Here is a 23,141-nt window from a genome sequence, read left to right on the forward strand (position 1 = left end):
GGAACTTGGCTTATGCCACTCAACCCCAATACTCAGCCTGTGGATAATAAAGAATAGCTAGGAATGAAATATAATTTAACAACTATAGTTGTTTTGATGTATGCAGAGCTGAATGATTTGAGGATATAAATTGGAAAAAAATATATGATTTCTGATCCTAAGTGACTCCCATTCTGGTGAATTGGCTCAACCAAGAGCCTGACTCCTGTGTGTCTTCTGGCAATCCTAGATGTACTTCATTAATTGGAGGAGAGAGGAATTAATAGTTAGAATTCAAATAAGCCAGGATCAGTGCCCAGCCTTTGGAAGGGCTTCAGTGACAGGGAGCAGTTAAGATTCTGTGCCAGGTGTCTATGTGGCTGTTTAGTGTTAGCCAACTCAGTGGGACTGAGAGCTTCCCCCTACTCCACCTGTCTCTGACTTGGTCTGGCCAAATGACCATGGTTTCTATTTTTGACCTTATTTTGGCACCTTACTCTGCTATCTCCCATTTCTGATCCTGACATGGTAACCTACGCTGATCCAGAATCCTTTACTGAATCTGTCACCTTCATGCCAACTCTGCTTATCCACAAAGGGTAAGTGACTTCAATGACTGTGTAAAGAAAGAACTCTCTCTGTGCCTCATAAGTCTATAAATAGCAAACCCATTGTACCCATGAGCACAGTATGATAACTTGTTATTAAAATACTACAAACACTAATTACCCATGTGTTTAACCATTTAGTCCAGCTCTTTGAGGAGCAGTTTAAGAAGTAAATACTCATATTTGGATCATGAAAAAAAATCAGCAAATCCTTTAAAGAGAACTTCACCTACACATTCACAGAGGATAACAAATAAAACTATGTTTTTATTTTTGGTGTCAGAACACTAAAACTTTGCCCTGTTGTGAAGGCGAATAAAGAAAGCTGATATTTATTGAGCACCTACAATCTGCAACTTACACAGGTTGCAAGAAGCCCAGATGGGATTTGAACTGAGGTCTATCTGATGTTATGCTAGATTTTAGTAACTCAAATGTTTTCGTTTTTCTCCTGGCCATAAATGGCCTCCTCCAAGGAAAACACTCTTACTTAAAAATTATCTAGGGCAACAGCAGTATATGGTGAATCTCATCTGATACACATGTTTGTCTTTGATTGTGGATATAAGTTGTGTTTGGTATTTAATTCTGATAAAATGGGTTTATATACTTCAGCTTTTATTGCATAATTTTCTGCCCACCAGTTTCTAAAACAAGCAAGCCTTACCTCTGATTAACAAAAACACTAGCAAATCAGTCTCCTGTGATTTTTACTGTAAATGTTAGAATTACATTTATTATATGTCTCTATCACTTCATGGTCTGTGTTGAAGTGAAGTCAAATTGGTCTGGTCTGATGTGCTGGTGTAGAATGATCACCTTTGTGGGTGACACAGTCCGATTCTGACTGTGATGAGAAAGGGAGACTCTGATCACGGCTTTGGAGAGAAATGTGCCAGTGCAGTCAGAGTGAGCATAACTCTGACCCAAATACACAGATATTAATTTTGAGAGACGAACTTCTGAAAGGAGTCAGTTAAAATGGGGAATTAACTGAGAGAATCCTTTTTTATGTACGCGAGTGCATTTAAAATTTAGGAAGCTTTCTGTCTGGCACTGTGACAGAACAGTTTTGAAATGAGCTTGTGAAGGAAGTACAGCAACTTCAAACAGAGCAAGAAGTTATCTGAGCTTTAAAGGCTGAGTTTTAATGGAAAATAAGCCTCTCTGGTTTGGTTAAGCCAGTAAAACCTTAACTCAATAAAAATAAATCAGACTCTAGGCAAACATTTGAATTAAAGGTACTAATAAAAATGCCCAGTTATTGAGGGCACCCTATGTGACTGTCAGTGTACATACCTTCTGCTAATTTTCACACCACCAGCACCAGAGGATATTTTTAGCCCCATTTTCAGGTGGGGAAACTGAGATTCAGGAAAGTGGAGTGACTTGTCTAGCACTGTACAAATAACAAATGGCAGGCTTTGAATCTAGGTTGTCTGAACTCTTCAACATGTCTTAGTCCACTTGATCTGCAGTAACAAATGACCAGATTGGGTGGCTTAAACAAAAATTATTTTTCTCATAGTTCTGGAGGCTAAGAATCCACCATCAAGGTGCCCACAGAGTTGATTTCTCCTGAGGCCATTCTCCTTGGCTTGCTGATGGCGACCTTCTTATTTGACCTCACATGACTCTTCACGCACACACCTTCCTCTTCTTAGAAGGACAGCAGTCAAACTGAATTAGAGCTGTGCCCTATGACTTCTTTTAGCTTAGTTACATCCTCAAAGACCCCATCTCCAAATATAGTCACCTTAAGGGTTAGGGCTTTAGCCTGTGGACTTGGGAAGGACACACATTATAAATTAGTCCGTAACACTCCCCCCCCACCAGCCCACTATCCTTTAGGTGCAGTCTCAGGGGGGTCTGAGATGGGACTTGTAATAAAACAAGATCATATAAGGCCTACTCTGGTCAGACGGCTGGGTATAACAGGAAGGATTATATTTACCCTGATAAAATTATAAGAACTCAAATATGTTAAAGCGAAAACCAAGCAGACTTGTACATAACTGACCTTATGGAGCAGATCAGTTATTGACCAACAGTGCCTGGCAAGGCTGGGGTTTGAAAAGAAATATATTTTTGAGAGTTTATCAGTTATTGCAAAAATTATTAACAGATAAAAGTTTTTATGTTTTTGGATTTGCTCTAATGGAGATTTGTTAACTCCAATTTCATTTACTTATAATAGTTTTTGCTTATAAATAAATAGCTTAGCTTTTTATTTAGTCTCTGACTTAAACTATCTCTTTTATACTCATTCCTTGGTTGACAGGCAGTTAATTTAGTTACAGCTGGCAAATATTAGGTTCCTTCCAGCACACTGGCAGTGAAGGCTCAGAGCTGAGGTAAGGTTCCTATGCGATACCGTCAAAGCCTAAAAAACAGTAACAGAACTCAAATGACAAATGCCATTTGCGGTAGGCCTTCACTGACCATGTAATTGCAGCCCCTGTGCTTGGGGTCTTGCTCTGACTTGGTTCCGGGGTCCCACTATTGGCAAGCTGTTTCAAGAATCAATTCCTTCACCATGGGGGCAGAATATAAAGGCCCATCAGATGTATTCTACATTTGTTACTTTCTCCAAACTACTGAACTTGTCATTCCATCATAAGAAGAATTTAGGTTTGTCTAACATCCTATTCTTCATTGTTAGATTGATAGGGTGCCCTGTGTACCTTAAAATCTTTGTCAATTGGTATTTTTTTTTGTTCCAGGATTTTTCTAGTTATGGAAGTTAACAAGTATCTAATACCTGACTGTTGTTTCTCCTATTTTAAATGATATTTTATGTTCACCCTTTTTCTTTTATCAATCTTCTAGAAATCTTCCATGAGCAGGATTCATATGCAGCAAATGTAGAAGTCAGCCAAGCTGATATTGATACCTTCCCACTTCTCACTCCTCTCTCTCCTGCAAAAAATCCTTACCTCTGTCGAGGATTTGAATTATGCTCCCACCCCATGGTGGGTTTATAATCTTGCCTGGAAAGCAACTAATTTTGTTTCCTACCCACTTTCAAGTTTAAGGTATTATCTGTCCATAGATTTTATCATTTTAATAAGGGCCTCTTTAAAATACTTAAACTTTTCAAAGGCCAAGAGATTTAGCATCTATTGGTGGAATGTCATAGAAAAGTATACATGTAGGTTGGGAGCTTCCTTTTATCTCAGTGCTGCTACACTCAGGCAGCCACATAGTTCAGCAGTTTTCAATGGGAAAAAAGACACTTGTAATGATGGTACACTCAGTTCCTATGGTGTTAAAACTTCTCTCAAACCAGGAATCTGTTTCAAAACGGGTGCTTCACCTATCTCCTGATTCAATGAAAGGGCTAAGTAAGGTTTTAGAAAGACACAAAAGTGTTTGAGCTCATTTTGCTAAAAATTAATTGTTCAAGTACTTCAATGAAAATATGAGCAATTTTTTAAAAAGAGAATATAAGGCTATCATGGTAAAATAAAGGAGCAGGGCTTGTAAGGACTGTTCATTTAGTTATGTATTAGGTAAGCCTTGCCACATGAATACTGGGTTCCTAAAAATACCTGAATGTCTGACTTGGAAAAGACTTTAGAGGTTCTTCAGTTTATCTAATGGAAGGCAATGTAGAATAATGGGAGGGGGCACATGCTTTGGAGTCAGAAGGACCTGGGTTTGAATCCCACTCTTACTGGGGTGACCTTGGTAAAAGGAAAACCTGTTTTGGAACTTAGTTTCCACTTTTGCAAAACAAGGATGATAATGCCTTATAATGAGGGCTTTTGTGAGGTGTGGAGCTCATGCATATCTGAAGTACTGGGAATAGTGCCTGGCCCATTGTAGGTGTTCAACAAATGGTAATTGCTGCTATTATTTTTATCATCATTTAGTTGCAGATGAGGAAGCTGAAAAGCAGAGGTTAAATGACTTAAGGTAATTTATCATTTTATTTAAGAACAGGGACTGCCTTTGGCTGGATGAGCCAGTTGGTTGGAGCATTGTCCCATACACCAGAAAAAGATTGTGGTTTCAATCCCCAGCTGGGGCGTATGCTAGAGGCAACTGATCAATGTTTCCCTTTCTCTCCCGCTTTCCCATGCTCCCCCACTCTTCCCCCTCCCTCCTCCTTATGTTCCTTCCTCTCTCTTTAAAATCAATGAACATATCCTTGGGTGAGAATTTTAAAAAAAGAAAAAAGAATAGGGACTAGAACCCAGGTCTCCCAAGTCTCTGATTCCTTGGCACACCACAGCACACACACTCTTTCATCAACTGTCACATATGGTATATGGCCCTTTATAAGAAAATGCCAAATTGGGGTAAGAACTAAAACTCAATCTAGCAATCTGAATGCATAGGTTAAATGTTCTTCCTCTTTGTACCCTACAAAATGTTTGCTCAGGACAAGCTTGCCAGACTAACAAGAATCTCTTTGAAGTCAGATTCTAGTAAGAGAATGCTAAATGTTCAGTGGCTATGGGGCTTGTTTAAAGAAAGAACCATTAGTATTTTTATAAAGTGACACAATCACCATTTTAAGTTGAATAATTGAGAGTTCTTTGATTTCTAAGTATCTTTGATATCTCCTTTCTACATGTATTCACTGCATTTGATAACACAGCTAATTGAGGTCTATAGAGGTGAGGGTTGGCCCAGTGTCACAAAGCTTGTAAGTGACAAAATCAAATTAGAAACAAGGTCTCCTGATTCAGTTCAGAGCACTTGCTATCTCATATTAATTTCCCAGATTAATAGAGCCTTTATTTTTTCTTGGTGGTGTACATTCTGTGGATTTGGACAACTATATAATACCATATATTTATCATTATAATGCCATACAGAGTATTTTCACTGCCCTAAAAATTCTGTGCTCTGCCTATTGATCCCTGAGCCTCTCTATGGCAAAAACCACTGATCTTTTTATTGCCTCCCCAGTTTGGTCTTTTCCAGAATGTCATTATAGTTGGCATCATACAATATGTAGTCTTTTCAGATTGGCTTCTTTCACTTAGTAATATGCATTTATGATTTCTTCATGTCTTTTCCTGGCTTGACAGCTCATTTATTTTTAGCTCTGAATACTATTCCATTGTCTGAATGTATCACGGTTTATTTATCAATTTACCTACTGAAGGACATTTCTGCTTCCAAATTTTGGCAATGATGAATAATGTGCTATAAACATCCACATGCAGGTTTTTGTGTGGACATAAATTTTCAACTCCTCTGAGTAAATAACAAGGACCATGAATGTTGGATCATATGGAAAGAGTTTGTATAGTTTTGTAAGAAACTACCAAACTGTCTTCCCAAAGTGGCTGTCCCATTTTGCACTCCCACCAGCAATGAGTGAGAGTTCGTGCTGTTTGGCATACTTGTCTGCATTTACTGTTTCCACCTTTCTGGATTTTGGACATTCTAATAGGTAGCCCTTTTATTTTTTACTGCCCCTTCAGATACTAAATTTTTGAATAATAACTGAATAGTCCCTTAGAACTATCTTAGTCCTCTGCGACATGATATCTTTATTGCTAACAAGTGGCACCATCAACTTGATTTTTAAAACTGATTCTGCAGGTTTTTTAATAGAGCTGGATGCTGACCCAGATTCCTTTCTCTATATTCCACTCTGGCTTGCCTGAGCATTTAAGTTCCTATTTTGGTCTCCCTGTTCTGCCTCTTAGTATAGCTGTGGACATATTTCAGCCAACAAGAAAGTTTAGCCATCACCTAACCCTTGACATACTGAAATTGGCCCTATTTGGTAGGACGTTAAAACTCATCAAGGGCTTTTTCCTCATCAGGCTGGTTTTTCTTTATGCTCAGTTCCTGATTGACCGTTGGCTTGTTCTCTAGGACCTAATCCTCTGCTTTCTGCTTTTAGTGTTGGAAATTTACTGTTGATCTCTAGAATTTCTTCTTGTCATAGTAACTAATCATGTTATGCTCCCCGTAAGAATTCTTAGAGACTGTCAGAGCAACTTGATGCAATCCCAGGGTCAGGCTGACAATTGCAGAACTGCGCTGAGGGTAATAATAGAAAACATATGTTCCCTGTAATAATCAAAGGCTTGCTGTAACCAAAAGATTGACTAGGAGAGGTGCTACCACCCATATAGCTTGTAGAATCTTTCATAAAAATCTCACAAATGATTTCATTACTGCTTGGTGGCAGCCCAATCAAAAACACCACTAATAGCACTTGTCTAAGCTGAGCAAGCTCCAACAATATTTAATAATCTGATTCTTAGAAGTAATACAGCTTTGAGTTAAATTACATATCATTACCATGACAAAAAGGGGCATTGTTAAACCTTTTGCCTTGATTTCTTCTTTCTAGAACCTGAGGCTGAGTGCTAACTGGGAGGAGCTCTGTGTCTGGCCACTGCTCTTGTGTGTGACTTTGGGTTGAAGGAGTTGAGATGAGAAGGGGTGGAGGTAAAGAAAAATCTCCTGGAATTTCTTGGTCACATCTATATGCAAACCATTAAATATGCAAATTATTTCTCTGAAATTCATTTACACTCCCAAGAGTAAACGGTTCCCTCTTCCACCACTGAACTTTCTGCCTCCTGATTCTTTTTTGTAAAAGGAAGAGAGCTGCGGTATCATATGTCCTACTAGAGAATAGAAATAGGACAAACAACAGAAAGACTCTCATTGAGGTAAAAACAATTATGGACAACCATGTTGTGAATCACTGCTTGATATAGCTTGGGGAAACCTGAAAGGAACAAACCCTGACAGGAACTCTTGAGGAACAAACATTCACACCGAGCTATACTCACAAAGTCATAACCCTTCAGGCATACATAACACTTCACATACTGCTTTCTCTGGGTTCTATATTTACAGTTTCAGGGGACTTGTGTTTCACATATGATGACAATGACAAATACTTTCTGGACCAAAGGTCTACAGTTCTCTTCCCTCCACCACACACATGCGTGCACACACAGAAATTTAGCATTCTCAGATCTTATTATCTTAAAGTTTATATTCACTTGCATCTGTTCCTCTTAGTTTGAGATGGATCCTGGAGAGCTGGGGATAAGAATTATTCATTCATTTGTCCATTCATTCACTCGTCCACTGATGCAACAAATATTTGAGTGCTTCTAGTTTGCCAGGCACTTTCTTTGGCATTGAGGGAGGATACAAATATGTGTCAGGTGCTAAAAAGAAATGTAAAGTATGAAAATATAGGATCTAGGAACCTGCTGTGGGACGGGAGAGGGGTAGCTGGGTTATGGAAGGCTTCTCTTGAATCCGCATAACAAATGAAAACTAGCCAGATGAATAGGGGTGCAACGTTTCTACAGAAGAAAGGCATGTGTGAAGTCTCTGAGTATAAAGGAGTGTGACTTTTGCCGTAATTGGGAGCAAGAATGGGGTCATATTAGGTGAAGAAGTTGACAGGGACCATATCACACAGGGCCTTGTATAGATGAGAGTAAGTATTTGCCTTCACTGACTCATTCTCCCCCAAACTTCAGGCCTTGACTCTTTTATTGTCTAGGCTTTGAGGTTCTACTACCCTATATTAGCTCTCTTGTACCCAACCTTGATTAAATTAAGAAGAGGCCACCAGTATCCCAGGACCAAAGGTGGCATTGCCAATGGTGAATGCAAGATTTGTCCATTTTGTTAAGGGCGGACCACTTAGAGCTGGTTCTTTTAGGACAGGGAAGTCTAAGTACCATGGCCATGGAAAGTAAACTTAGAGACTGTTACTTGCTATCAAGAAATCATATATGTAACTTCTATGTGGTGGGTCTAATTGTGCAAAAAATGGAGTTTTAAAACCCCTGGATTATTTCATTATAATTGTGCCTTATTTTGTCTTGCATTCTTAGTACTGCTGTGTTGCACATATTAGCCACATAAGTATTTGTTGAATGAATGAATGTCTGTTCATAATCTTATGTAGGTAGGAACATGTGAGGACAGCTATCATGAACCCACAAAATGGCTCCCGGGGTCATTGTTAGGGAACTGGGCTGACTGGAGGATTGCAGTTATAAAGCAGTAGTGGTTTTCTTAAACAAAGCAGGGTAGGGTTGGGGTTCATCTGAGAAATATAAACACCAGAATTCTTGGATTCAAGGACTCCCTGAAGGTGGTATCTCAGAGATTTCAGATTAAGGTCCCATATGTCATGTATATAGAGCAGCTATGTCCATAATGATTTCACTGGAATAGTTATAAAATAATTTGTGTGTGTTGGGGGTTATGTGCATTTTTTTGAAGTAAAATTTATTTAAATGGTACTAAGAAAACTTATTTGTTAGAGCCATCAAAATATTGGTCTAAATGACCCAGAGAACTTTCATTTTTAAAGAAGGAAGAGGAAATTGGGGCTAAAAAGGGGAAATACCAAACAACAGTCTTTCCACTGGGCAGTAGAGTGCCCTAAAGTCTTTTTACTCAACATTTCACTAGGTGCTACATGCTAATCACCTAATAAAATCAAGTCATTCTCTTTGAGTCATACTATTCCAGAAAGCATTTACTCATCAAGAGACAAGTGAGTGATAAGTCTAAACTTATTTGGAAAGGATAGAGGAGTAAGAGCTCCAGCTTCTGAACTCAGCTTTAACTTACTGGCAAACAGATTCCAGAAGTTGGGCTTGTTTTTTCAGAATCACTGACCAAAGGATCTTCTAGGACATCTTGAAGTTATCAGACTTAATGGATAAAGGTCTTCAGGAAAGAAGAAATGCAGAGTGTTTGAGGCAGGATTGACTATGTGTGGATGGAGTAGGGGCTTCTTTTGTGGTGTTCTCTGAGGGTCCCCCTGCCACACACACAGAAAAATGCCTTACACCAGCTGGTAGCAGGTGTCTGATATTCCAGAAGCTAACCAAGTACCTGAAAGTGAATCACCAATTGACTGATTGCTTTATGAAGTTTCACTATGCTTCACTGCAGCCATCTTGCAGCCAGTATGGGGTGGGGGAGAAGCCTACAATGTCTGTGTCTGTATATCTCTAAACAAGACACAGCGCTATTTACATAGCATTTATAAATATATACATATACAATTTTTATTTTAAAATAGAAAATAAAATAATTTTTAAAGTACACCAATCATAACTATTGTAATAACATAAAACTTCCTTAATAAAAATTCAATCCAATTTCAATTATGCAAAAGACCTCAACAGACATTTTTTCAAAAGATGACATACAGTGGTCAACATAACTAATCAGGGAAATGCAATGAAATATCACCTCATCCTTGTTAAGATGGTTGTTAGCTAAAAGTACCTTTGTTGGAGAATATATGTATTTAGGAGAGATCACCATAGTCTTTTTGCCCAATGTTTATACAAAGCTTTAAATGAAATTGTGTTTGTATCACCTATGTTCTTAGTTGTACCTCAAAATCCATTTTCTAGACTAAACCATATAAAATTACTGATTAGCTGTTTTCGAGATAATAAGTTAAGCTCTTATTCTTCTATTGCTGCTGGTCTGTCCATACCTTTGTATAATGAAGAGGTCAATGGATGAGGGGTCAGAAGACCTTGCTCTTGCCTGAGATCTGGCAATATTAATCTGAGTGACTTTAGGCCAATTAACTTCTCTGAAAATGAAGGGCATAGTTTTATACCTACCATATATCTATTAATTATTTTAACACTTATTCATCAAATGCCTTCTAACTGCCAGGCACTATGCTAGGCACGGGGTGTGTAGTAAATGAGAGTTATGGCTTCTGCCTACCTGAATCTTAGTCTTATAATTGATTAGTTGAGGCATTTGTACTATCCTCTTCAACAAGCATTCCAAATAACTGACATTTTCACTAATTTAGGCTTAAGTCTTTCCAGTTAACTAAGTCAGGTTAACCAAGGTGAACACACTGGTGGGACACTGATATTGATGTCAATCAGTTGAAAGGAACACGTCTGATCCATATCCACTTTGCCTACAAGCAGCAGCTGTTTTGCCATCTTCTCCAGCTTCATTATAGCCTGTACTATTGGGTTGGCCAAAAAGTCCATTTAGTTTTTTCTGTAAAAGAAAAACATTTTTCACTTTCACCGATAACTATATTGATTCAGATATGTTGAGTATGTCAGCTATCTCCTACTATTGGCTTCTAGTGGGTAGAGGCCAGGGGTGCTGCTAAACATCTTCCCATGCATAAGACAGCCCCAGAACAAAGAATTATTTGGCCAAAATGTCAATAGTACCTAGAAACTCCACAAACCACTTTTTACACATTTGATCAGTCACAACACTTTCTCCATACACTGCACAAATATGTTTTTTGCATTTCAGTTATGTTTTTACCTTTCTTGAAATAGTAAAGCATGATATGCTGAAAATGTTGTGTATCTTCTTCCATCTTAAGTATTAAAATGGCTACACAATTTACCAATTTTGATAAGTTATTTTTTTTAAGTGCACGCTTATATAACAACTGTCACAATACGATCTAACAAAGTTGTTTCGAATGATTTTTAAAGACAACTAAGCACTACTAGAGCCATTGTACGGAAAAAAATACCCAAACTTTTTGGCCAACCCAATACCATTGTAACAATTGCATAGAGATCTTGGCTTGGCAGTAGGTCCTCCTTTAAAACATCCACCCACATGCAAAGTGCCAGGGAGTGTCTTTTTCACAAGTGTGCCATGGGAGCTGCCCAAAGAAGAATGAGCTTGACTGAAATGGAGCCCAGCTATGAGATAGATGCTTATTTTGTTTTGTTTAAAATTAAATTTTGCTTAGTTTAAAAAGTATTATAAGCATACAACACAGGTTTCAAAAGGTACAAATAGGTCTGCAATGAAAATTATTTCTCCTTTGAACTCCTATCCCCAAGCCTCCTTGATCTTATCCTCAGAAGCAACCATTGTTACCAGTAATTTTTGTACGTCTTTCCAGAGATAGTCTATGACTATACAAGGGTACTTATTTTAAATCAACTCTAATGTTTATTATTATTCTCACAGTTATTAAGCAGAGAACTCCAAAGAGTTGATCTTACCTACCAGATGGCCTTGGAGCTTTGTTTGCTCTCCTCTCCTAGTTATACACATGTCCTCCATTGCACCCCAGTATGCATATTTCCTGGGTTCCTAGTGGGAAGACCTTCCCTAAGACCAAAGATAAATCAAAAGTAGTGTCTTATCAGGAAGAGATTAAAGATTCCTAATATACAGTAAACATAAACCAAAATTATTCTTAGCCTAGTCCACTATGGGGAATGTTTAAAGAACAATTGCAATTATTTTTACGTGCCCTTAATTTCTGAGGCTGGGGATAGACACTATATGGAGAATAGTGAGGTTTCTCTCAAACTGCTGTGGGGAGGGTGCAATAAGGTGAAGGGAAGCTGCCTTACCTTGAGGGGAAAAAATAATCTGCGTCAATGCTCTGTCTCCCCGGAAGTCTTGAGAAAGTCAGATGTAGTCAGTTAATTGTTTCATAATTTATTTTTTTGCATGCTTAAAAAAAGAAGGATTTGAAGTGTGGATAACTCTATGTAGTGTGGAATGAGCTTATTTTCCCAAGTAGCCATAGGGTCTTTGGTTTACATCTGTAATGATGAAAGAACTTTAATATCTACTAAGATTGCTGAGGATACAGACACATTATAAAGATTCAACCCTACCCTAGGATGTAGGATCAAAGTATTTTTGTGCTTTTCAGACTTAGATCTGCAGCTTGGAGACTCAGCATCTTTGACCTGGTTTCTAACCATTGTTTAGCTTTGTACCATAGATGCTACTTGTGACTAAGCCTTCTCTTATAGACCAGTCTATATCTGGGTTCATTTCATGTTTCCCCAGTTTCTCTAGGATTGAGATTGCTTCCTTACCCTACCCCAACTCCCCATTCCAGTCTTTTAAAGGATTCACTAATTTATTCAAAAAGGGTTTTTTTTTTGTCAATTATTAATATTTCACATGGGTCAGATACTGTGCTAGATGCTGCCCAGTCCTGATGGAGTTTATATTTATAACAAGGGAAAAATAATAAGTGAACAGGTAATTGTAATAAAGTGCAAATGTATTATAATCACACATTATAAGAGTGAGCACAGGATACTATGTAGTGGAGCACATAGTAAGGTCAGTTAATTCAATGAAGGTAGGAAATTTACAGAAGAGGTGATGGTTAATCTGAGGTTTAAAAGCTGACAATAGAAGTTAACCAAACAGAACAAGTTAGAAGAATATAGAAGAGATTTCTTGAACTTAGATGTTGTGCTTCCCAGGTTGAGTCTGCCAAATCCTAACAACTTGGTGCCTGCTATTTAGCACCAGAATAGTTTTGTGTCCCCTTCTCTCAAGGCATCCACTTGGCCCACAGTTTGATACCTTAATGACAGGTCCACTTGTGAGCTTTTTCCAAGTACCCTGTGGGTCTCTCTGGTCTTTATACCTTAGCCAGCCCCACTTGGACTCTATATCACTGGTCAGGAGAGCATGGCAGAAATACATCTTGTGCTCTGGAAAAAGGGACATTATACACTCCTGAGAAACCTCATTCATAAGAGTCATTTAAAGGTGTGGAAACCAAGGCAATCTTCAGTGGTGTCAAAGTGGTGGTGGTGCGGGGAATTATTGCAGTTGCTGCCTGCACCAGAGCCAGGAGGAAGGAGATACTTACAGCTATAGATGGATTTGAGATGGATTTAATAGTAAAAGTCTATGGACTTAGGCCTGGGAATTGGGTTGGCAAGATGCTGGAAAGAAGCAAAGGCAAATGCCAGCTGATGCTAGCAGATGGGGATTAGAATGACTGAGACAGAGAAAGAAAGGAATTGGATTAGTGTCCAAAGCAGGAACATGGGCAAAAATCAAGTCCAAATTCTTTCCTGGAGCCAACAGCCCACCCTGAAATGTTTTGCATCATAAACTGAAAAAGACACATGAGGAACAGGTAGCCAAGTAGTCTTGAAGCCCACGTTGGTTGTTACAAGGGAAACAAAAGAAGTGAGAAGAGGTGAGCTTTTTGGACACAGTGGTAAGGGGTTCTGCCCAGGAGTTGTGTTGGCAGGGCTCTTGGAGTGTTTCTTTGTAAAAAGATAACTCAGGGTTTCATAGATAAGGTTAGGGGCTTAGGTGGAGATAGTTCCCTTGTTAGGGATAAACTTTGCCCTTAATTCTTCTTGTCTAGCCTGAAATTCTGCCTCCAAAGGAAGGTGGACTTGATCATAATAAAGTCGTCTGAGTCATCTTCCTGGAACAGTCAATATGTAAAACATTCAGCCTGGTTCTTTTCATGTACACAGACTGACACTGAGAGTTATAAGGACAGGAATTATGAAACAGTAATTCCTAAAAGGTTAATTGGTGCCATCTATGATCAAGTCTTCACCAGTCTTCACAAGTGTTGAAAAATGAGATCAATGTATAGTGGGTTTTTTGGGGGGAGGGTAAGGGTAAGATTCATCCACATACAAATAATGTAGTATATTCTGTTTTTACTTTGAAATATTATGTGTCTACAATAAAGCATATAAGTATACTTCAAAGAAGAAAAATATTACCTTAGATAAAAAATAGAATACTCCCAGTACCTTAAGACTCCACTGGTGGGTCCCTCCTTCATATCACATTCATTTCTCCCATCCCTCCCATCCCAGAGGAAACAACTGTACTGACTTGTGATCACCATTTCTTACTTTCCTTTATCATTAATGCAAATGGGTATGTATTCCTAAATAGGCAATTCATTGTTTATTTTGGCTGCTTTTTAAGCTTTACATGAATAGAATCATACTCCATATATTCCTCTTCAACTTGCTTCTTTGACTCAACATTATGTTGGAGAGATTTATCCATGTTAATTCATGTTGCTATCATTTGTTTCTATTACTATGCTATAATACACCACAATTTGCCCAATCTAATATTAACAGATTTTTTATTTTTTCCAGCTGTTTTTATATTACAAGAAAATACCATTATAGACATTTTTGTTGTCTTTTACTACATACAGATGAGGACTTTCTTGGGTAGTTACAGAGGATTAAAAATTGCTGTATTAAAGAATATGTGCAGCCCTGGACAGGTGGTTCAGTTGGTTGGAGTGTTGTCCCATACACCAAAAGGTTGTAAGTTCAGTTCCCAGTCAGGACACATATGTAGCTTGTGGTTTGATCCTTGGCCGGGATATATACAGGAAGTAACTAATCCATCTCTCTCTCTCTCTCTCTCTCTCTCTCTCTCTCTCTCTCTCTCTCTCTCTCTCTCTCTCTCTCTCTCTCTCTCTCTCTCTCTCTCTCTCTCTCTCTCTCTCTCTCTCTCTCTCTCTCTCCCTCTCTCTAAAATCAATAGGCATCACCTTAGGTGAGGGTTAAAAGAACATGTGCATGTTCAACTTCACAAAGGAATTCCAATTTGATTTCTAAAGTATCTAGAGTTATCTAAGGTATCTAAGAATTCCAAAGTGTCACATACTTCTTAGTAGTTGGTATTTTGTCAGGCATTTTTTTCAAATTTGGTGGGTATTTTCAGGTATGTAATTAGGATTTTATTTAATTATCCTAATTACTAATGAGGTTTTCATTAAGGTTTCCCATTTTTTTCTAAAAGTTTATTCAAGCCTTTTGCTCATTTTTTCCTGCAGGGTAAGTGGTTTGTTTCATACTTGTAGAAATGTATATAAACATATAAGTGTGTGTGTATTATATATGAGGGGAGATCCCCCCCAAACTGGACTTTATTGATAAAATTTGTGTATTTATTCTTACATGTTTAAACTTCAGTCAACTTCAAAGTACTCTCCATTTGATGTAATACACCTATCAAGACATTTTTTCCACTGCTCAAAACAGTTTTTGAATTCATTAATTTTAATGCCTTTTAGTGCTTCTGCTGCTTTTTGTTTCACCTCTTCCACATCAGTACAATGTTTCTCTTTGAGAACTTTTTTCAACTGGTGAAAAAAACAACAAAAAAAGCCCCTTGGGGTGAGATCAGGTGAATAGGGAGGGTGAACATGGGGGTCATGCCGTTTTTTCAAAAACTGCTGAACATTCAGTGTGGTGTGGGCAGGTGTGCTTGTGAATCACCCATCATGAAATGGGCAAGCACATTGAAAGAGTTTTCAAAAAGAATTCACTGAAGACAAATGCAGCCTCTCACAACAATGCCTGCTGGTATGTTGATAACGATGGTTCCTAGAACACTCACCTAGTGGGGGAAACCTGTACTACAAGGGGCCCACCCTCCAAAAGATAATCCCAGTTTTTTACGGGGTGGGGGGAGCGGTCCACCCTCATATACATACGCTACACACACAGATAGTGGTATATGTGTTGTAAATACTTCTTTCATTTGGTAGCTTGTTTTTCATTTGCTTTATGGTCTTTTGATGAGTGGGCATTCTTATTTTTAATGTAGTCAAATTTATCATTCTTTTCCTTTATAACTTGTATTTTGTGTTTTGTATGAGAAGCCTTTCTTTATTCAGATTTCATAAAAATATTCTCATTTGTTATGTAATAATTACTCTATGATTTGATTTTTTAAGTATTTTATCCACTGGAAACTTCTTTCTTTCTTTTTTTTTTTTTTTTTTTTTTTTTGGTGATTTGAGTAAAGATTCAGGCTATTGTTTTCCCAAATGGATAACCCTTTGTTCCAGCACCAATTTAAATAAGTCTATCCATTCCCTCACTGACTTGCAATAGCACCATTGCCTTATGCCATGTGCACATGTATGTGCAGGCCTCTTTCTGGGTTTTTAATTATGTGCCATTGATCTGTTTGCCTATCCCTGCACCCTGTTTACCCAGATCTCAATTACTATAGCTTTATGGTAACTCTTGATATCTGGGAGGGAAATTTCCTCAGCTTATTCTTTTCATCAAGTATGTCATGGTGTTTTTGGCCCTTTGCACTTCCTTATAAATTTTAGAATCAGTTTGCCAAGTTTCACAAAATAGTAAAATGTTGGAATTTTGATTTTGTTGTCATGAAAGCCATTAAGTTTGAGAAACAATTTAATTGAGCTTAAAAAATGGTGGGAGGCAAGAAAGACAGCAGTAGGTTACAACACATTCTGTTATGAGCCATAGTTGGTACAAAGGTTTCCTTCTACAAAAGCTTATCACTGCAGTAAATGCTTGACTTTCCCTTAGCAGTTTTTTTTTTTTTTTTTTTTTTTTTTTTTTTACTCCAATGGCTAGAGTCTAGAGTTTAGCCCAACATGTTTCTTTTAACTTAAAAAGGCTTTTATCATTCTTTGGACAATAACAGTGGAATAATATGTGATGTCATCAGATGGGCTACTTGTTGACTTAAGAAGCAACAAAAGTTGAAGAAAAATACCTTTTTTTATTTTTACCACTCTGGTGATAGTGCCAGTGGAAAAATTAAATAAAATAAAGACAAAACACACACACATACACAGCAAGAGAAAGAAGGAGAGAAAAAGAAACTCCAGTTACAACATCTAGCTCAGAAAATATTTAAACCAAAGTGAAAAAGAGATCTATGCAGGTTATTAGCCAGACTGTACCATATGAAGTAATTGTGTAAGTGTGCCACAAATAAAAACCTTCCTTTTAAATACTTGGTTCAAGATTTATTCTAGGAATTTATCCCTAGTTGGTGCCCAGTAAATATCTTGTACTGCAATATTGTCATTTATGAGAAATACATATTTGGTCATTCAGATGACTAAAGTATCTTTTTTCTATGTATTTTGTCTTTGTCCACAATTCCTGGCTCACAGCTCTCAAAACTCTTGGAATTTTCTAAATGTTGAGGGGGTGTCTCTTTTGTTTTATTAATGAGGAGACTTTTGGAAGGCACATAAAAAAAATGGGGGCTGGATGCTAAGAGAACCAACCATGTGATTAGCATGTGGGAACTTTCAGTCCCCACCCTACCTCCACTTCTAGGGGGGAGAGAGGGGTTGGAGGTTAAATCAATCACCAATGGACAATGATTTAATCAATCATGCCTATATAATGAAGTCTTCATTAAAAACCTAAGAGGACAGGATTCTGAGAGCTTGTTGAGTTGGTGAACATGCAGAGATATAGGGAGAGTGGCATGCTTGGAGAGGGCATGGAAGCTCTGTGCCTTTTCCTACATACTTTCCTCTATGCATCTCCTCCCCCAGGCAGCTCCTGAGTTACATTCTTTTACAATAAACCAGTGATCTAGTAAGTAACATGTTTCTCTGAGTTCTGTGAGGGTGATAGGGAACTAACAACATGGATTACTAGCTTTTAAAGAATCAACTATTGTTCCTGTCCTTTCTTTAGAGAAAGGGTATTATAACAATGACTGAAAGAAGTGTAAAAAGACATGATTTCAGACTAAACATAATCCTTCAAATTAAATACATTTAACTGTATGAAAAATTCAATATACAGGCTTCTGTTTAGAGTATTATGGCAGGTTAGGCACTTAGGTCAATTCTGTTGGAAACGAGGAAATGCTGCACAAAATACATTGCAAAGATCCCTTAAGTTCATCAATGAATAGCAAAGAAATATTTAAGCCTAAAACGTAAGTTAGAGTCAGAACCTAGAAAGGGAAGCAGAGCTGTGGGTAGCACTCATCCTGAGAGCATTTCACAAAGGAAACTGAAGGATGAATCATCTTCACCACTGAATGCTTTTTGCCTTATATTTCATCTGCTACAACTTACTAATTTTGTGTAGAACTTGTCTTGTATATATTTTTCCATCTTTTTATTCTCACCCCTTTTAAATTCCTATGTTTCACATGTGTTTCTTGTAAACAGCATAGCAGTTGAAATTTTTTTATTTTTGCAATCTGACAATTTTGCCCTTTAATTGGAATATTTAGATCATTTACATTTATTGAGATTACTGGTAGGGTTGCATTTATATCTGTAATTTTATTTTGTGCTATCAGCTTTGCTTGGAACTATTACTATGATACTGAAGATAATAATATGTATTTTATGTAAACTTCATAGATTTTTGAGTCAACAGGTAGTCCTTTTATTGATATTTTATATTGCTTAACCATTACTGTCCAAAGAATAATTTTCAGTAAAAATAAAAAGGCTGAGGTAGATTCTAGCCACTAGAGTAGAAAAAACAAATGCTAAGGGAAAAGACAAGCATTATTGTTGGGTTGAGCCTTCTTATAACTAAACCTTAGTACCAGCTATGGCTCATAGCAGAATGTGTTATACACTATTATTTTTATATGAGTGGCCTGTTCTGCCTTTTATTGTTTTATTATATATCTGAGCACGAATGATTTATTTACTGTTACTAGTAAAGACGCTTATGTTATTTGTTCTCTAAATGCCAGTAGTTCTTGTCAAGGAAAACAGTAAGAAGAATTTTTTTTCTGGTTGGATTAATATTTTATATTCTTTCTTCTCTTTTTGAATACAATGTTTCTACTCTTTTATATTAGTGAACACAGAAATATCATAAGTTTGAGACAGTGGTTTCCATAAATGATTATGTGGGATGTAAGAACTGACATTTTAAATCATTTTTCTACTTTCAAAATTAATTGAAATTAAAGTGTATTAGGAAATGATAAGCTGAATCATCCTTTATGCCTCCTCTCTACCTCTAATATAGCCAGCTGATCAATAAGCTGTGTGAACAGTACCTACATGCTAATGTGATTTCAAGAACACTTCTTCTAATGCGCTGTAGAGTGCATATAGATAATAATGTATTATAATTATCAACTTTCTGAGACTAGAACTTAATTATTCCAACCACTATAAAAGAAACGATAACCATGTGATATTATAAAAATGCTAATTAGCACTATAATGGCAATCATATTATAATACATAAATGTATCAAATCAACATGTTTTATACGTTAACTTTACACAATGTTATATGTCAAATATATTGCAATAATTAAAAAGAAATACTTGTAACATAGCTATTTCTAAGGACTGTGCTTGTATGCCACCTTGAGAAGTACTGCACCAGTGAATGGAAGTGACACCCATTCTGCAAAGCATGTAGAAATATGTTTTTAAAAGGTATAATAAAAATGTTTCTAAGAATACTAAAAACAAACAAACAAACAAAAAACCCTAGAAGGTCCTCTTTGCAGAAATCTCTCTTGTCCATGCTTGAAATTCTACCATTATCAATTAGTGCTTTTCTTGTGACCATTTTGAAAAATGAAATCATCCGTCTGGAAAATGTGACACCTGTGGTCTCTGCCACCTGTTGGTTTATTGGGCCTCTTTTCCATGTGAGCGATAGAAGATACCTATGCATGTGGACACATTGGCTGATGGAGGAAGCATAAATGATAACTTTCAGGGCACTGAAGACAGGTTCTGTGTACTCCATAAAGTTTGTGGAGGACTAGAAGCCTGGCCCAATAAAATTGTCCTTCGAATTCAGTGGAAGCCTAGTGAGTTGGTTACATTCTAATAAAATGAAAACGGGCAAGGAGAAAGATGGGGTGGCAATGAAGGGTTAAAAGAAAAGGTGCTTACCTCAGAATCTGATGAATGGAAGTGCCAGATAGCCCTGCAAAACTCTTCCATAGTATTTCTTAAGGAGAAAATGCTAAATGTCAACTTCACATTCATGTCCCTGCTCTATTTATGATATTAAGTACAGGGACAACGAATTTAAAAATGAAGGCCTGTGTTTTTTTAGAGGTGAGTAAAGGTCCTAAAATGTGATGGTGAATCATGCAATTTCTTGGTTTGAACTCTCCTGTTAAGAAATATGGTTACTTATAACTTCTGTGCAAGGTTTTGTCAACCAGTACAAGACAGGTGGAAATCTGATTAACAAAACATTATTATGCATGGAGTGGTGTTGCTAAGACACACTAATAAAAGCATACAATACACAGATTTATAAAATCCAAGATACAAATTTGAGACCAAAATAGACACTGGAATGAACTGTTGGTTTGAAAGCCTGGGATCTAGGGATGGGTGGTACAAAAGCCTATATTTTTGTGTGTTAAAGAATGCATGCAAAATTCATACATTTAGGCAAAGACAGCAGAAGAGGCCCTACCTTAGCAATTGTGTAACTGTTCCCTCATAGCAGTGATTAGCTGCAGCTGAAGTGGGCACGTGGCTTTGTGAACAGCTATTTTCAGATTGAGGTGGGATTTCATTGTGTAAGAACATTTAACCAGAGCCTTGTAAAGGAGCATCATTTGGTTTTTCTTTAAAATGACAAGAAACAGCCCTGGCTGAGTTGCTCGGTTGATTGGAGCAGCATCCTGTACACCAAAAATTTGTAGGTTTGATTTCCGGTCAGGACATACACTTAGGTTGTGGGTTTCATCCCCAGTCAGGGGTGTACTGGAGGCAGTTGATGGATATTCTCTTTGATCTCTCCCTCTCTCTCTCTCTCTCTCTCTCTCTCTCTCTCTCTCTCTCTCTCTCTCTCTCTCTCTCTCTCTCTTCCTCCCTTTCTCCTTTTCCTCCCTCCATCCCTCCTCCCCTCTTCTCCCTCTTCTCCCTCCTCTCCCTTCCTACCTAAACATATCCTCGAGTGAGGAATAAAAGAATAAAAAATAAAAATAAAATGACGAGGAACCTACTCCTTAAATGGCCTAAGTGACTTGGGCTATGTTGCTCAAGGCAATTTAGAGGTTTAATCTATGAAGCCAAGTGTGATGGCATTGATGGAAAAAAGAAAATTGTGAGAAATATGCAAAGCAGTTCCATGTCTCTTTACTAAGCTCCACATGATCTGGCTGTTCTAGCCCCACAAAAGAAAAAGTTCGCATGTCCTTCAGAGTCACAGCTGGAAGTAGGTAGTACATTCAGAAGGGGGAATTAAAGGGAATTGAGTGAAAGGTCTTATTACAACTGTGTGGGCAGGATTAATGGAAACAAGGAATGGTGAAGTACACGGAAGGAGCTGCCACTTATAGTACTCAAGGGGTATGGGGAGGGAATTCCTGCAGAAACTCTGTAAGAGCCCTAGCTATAGGAGAGGGCCACCTGACAGTCGTGGCCTATGACAGAAGAACACAACCACTGCTACCCAACTGCTTGACAGGAATGGAGCCAGATCTCTCGCTGGGGCCTCCCACTGGCCACATTCAACAAGAAGTCAGAGGCCAAGGGAGCTCACTTTCTGTAATCCATAAAGGTCAACTCATTGGCAAAGATTAAGGCAGAGAGTGATGGAGAGTACATATATCTTAGTGGATGAAGAGAAAAGTCTCTTGGGTTTCACAGTTGTGAAGGAGTGGGGAAGGCATCTTATTTTCTGCCTCTTCTACCTAGGATATATTTTCTCTTCATTTCTAGCAATGGATATCTGGCTGGGCCCCCAAGAAAGTACCATGAGTGAATAGTGGTTTCTGTCTTAAAGGGTTCAGTTGAGAAGGTAATGGAGATTTTGGAGAGGTAGAGACCTGGAGGTCATGAGTGAGAATGAGAAATGCCAATTAAAAAGCAGTGATTTTGAACCACTGTTTATCATCCCACTGTATATTTCATCTTGTATAGAACATGAAGATATCACTGTCTGTAGGGGTAAAAAGTATTATAACTCTCATACAAATGAGTAGGGGCATATTTATCCTGAAGAAATAACTCACTGGCAGAAAGAGAATAGACAATGACTTTAATCCCCTTTGCCTTTCTTCTCCCTTACACATTTTTCTTACTGTCCATCCTTGCTTTCATTGACTATATTCAATAATGGCATTAAGCCAAAATGAATCTCATAAAACATCTCTATGTGATAAACTTGAGTTCTACTGAGGCAAATGTTTCCTACTAGAAAAAAAAATGTGTGTGTGTATGTATAAATAATATAAGCTTTATAGATAAATAATTACATACAACTCATGCATTTAAAGTATACAATTAAGTGGGTTTCAGTATATTCACATAGTTATGCAACCATCACCACTAATTCCAGAACATTTTCATTAGTATTTTATTCTACATTATCTTTATCCATTAATTAAGTAATGGATATTTGGGTTGTTTCCACTTTTTGGCTTTTATGAATACTGGTGTTACAAACATTCCCGTACAATATTTTGCATGGACATATGTCTCCAATTATCTTGGGTATAAACATAGTAGTAGAATCACTGGGTCGTATAGTAACAGTATGTTTAACTTTTTTAGAGAGTGCCAAATTGTTTTCTAAAGATGCTAAACCATTTTACATTTCTCTCAGCAATGTATGAGGGTTCTGATTTCTCCATATCCTCAGCAACACTTATTGTTGTCTGTTCTTTAGATTTTAGCCATCTTGGTATAAAGTGGTACCTCAGTGTGTGTGTGTTTTTTAAAGACAGATATTGTTTTATTGTATATTTGTTCATTTTTAAGTATATTTTATTGATTATATTTTTACAGTAGTCCCAATTTTTTCCCTTGCTCCCCTCTACTCAGTACCCCCCTTCCCTCCAGCAGTCCCACCCCCCTTAGTTCATGTCTATGAGTCATGCATATAAGTTCTTCGGCTTCACCCTTTCCTATATTATTCTTAACTTCCCCCTGTCTATTTTGTACCAACCAATTGTGCTTCTTAATCCCTGCACCATTTCCCCATTTCTCCCCATCCCCCTCCCAGCTGATAACCCTTCAAATGATCCCCATACCTATGATTCTGTTCCTATTCTT

This window comes from Furipterus horrens, unplaced genomic scaffold (assembly GCF_987537825.1).
Source record: "Furipterus horrens unplaced genomic scaffold, mFurHor1.1.pri manual_scaffold_17, whole genome shotgun sequence".
NCBI classification, from domain to species: domain Eukaryota; kingdom Metazoa; phylum Chordata; class Mammalia; order Chiroptera; family Furipteridae; genus Furipterus; species Furipterus horrens.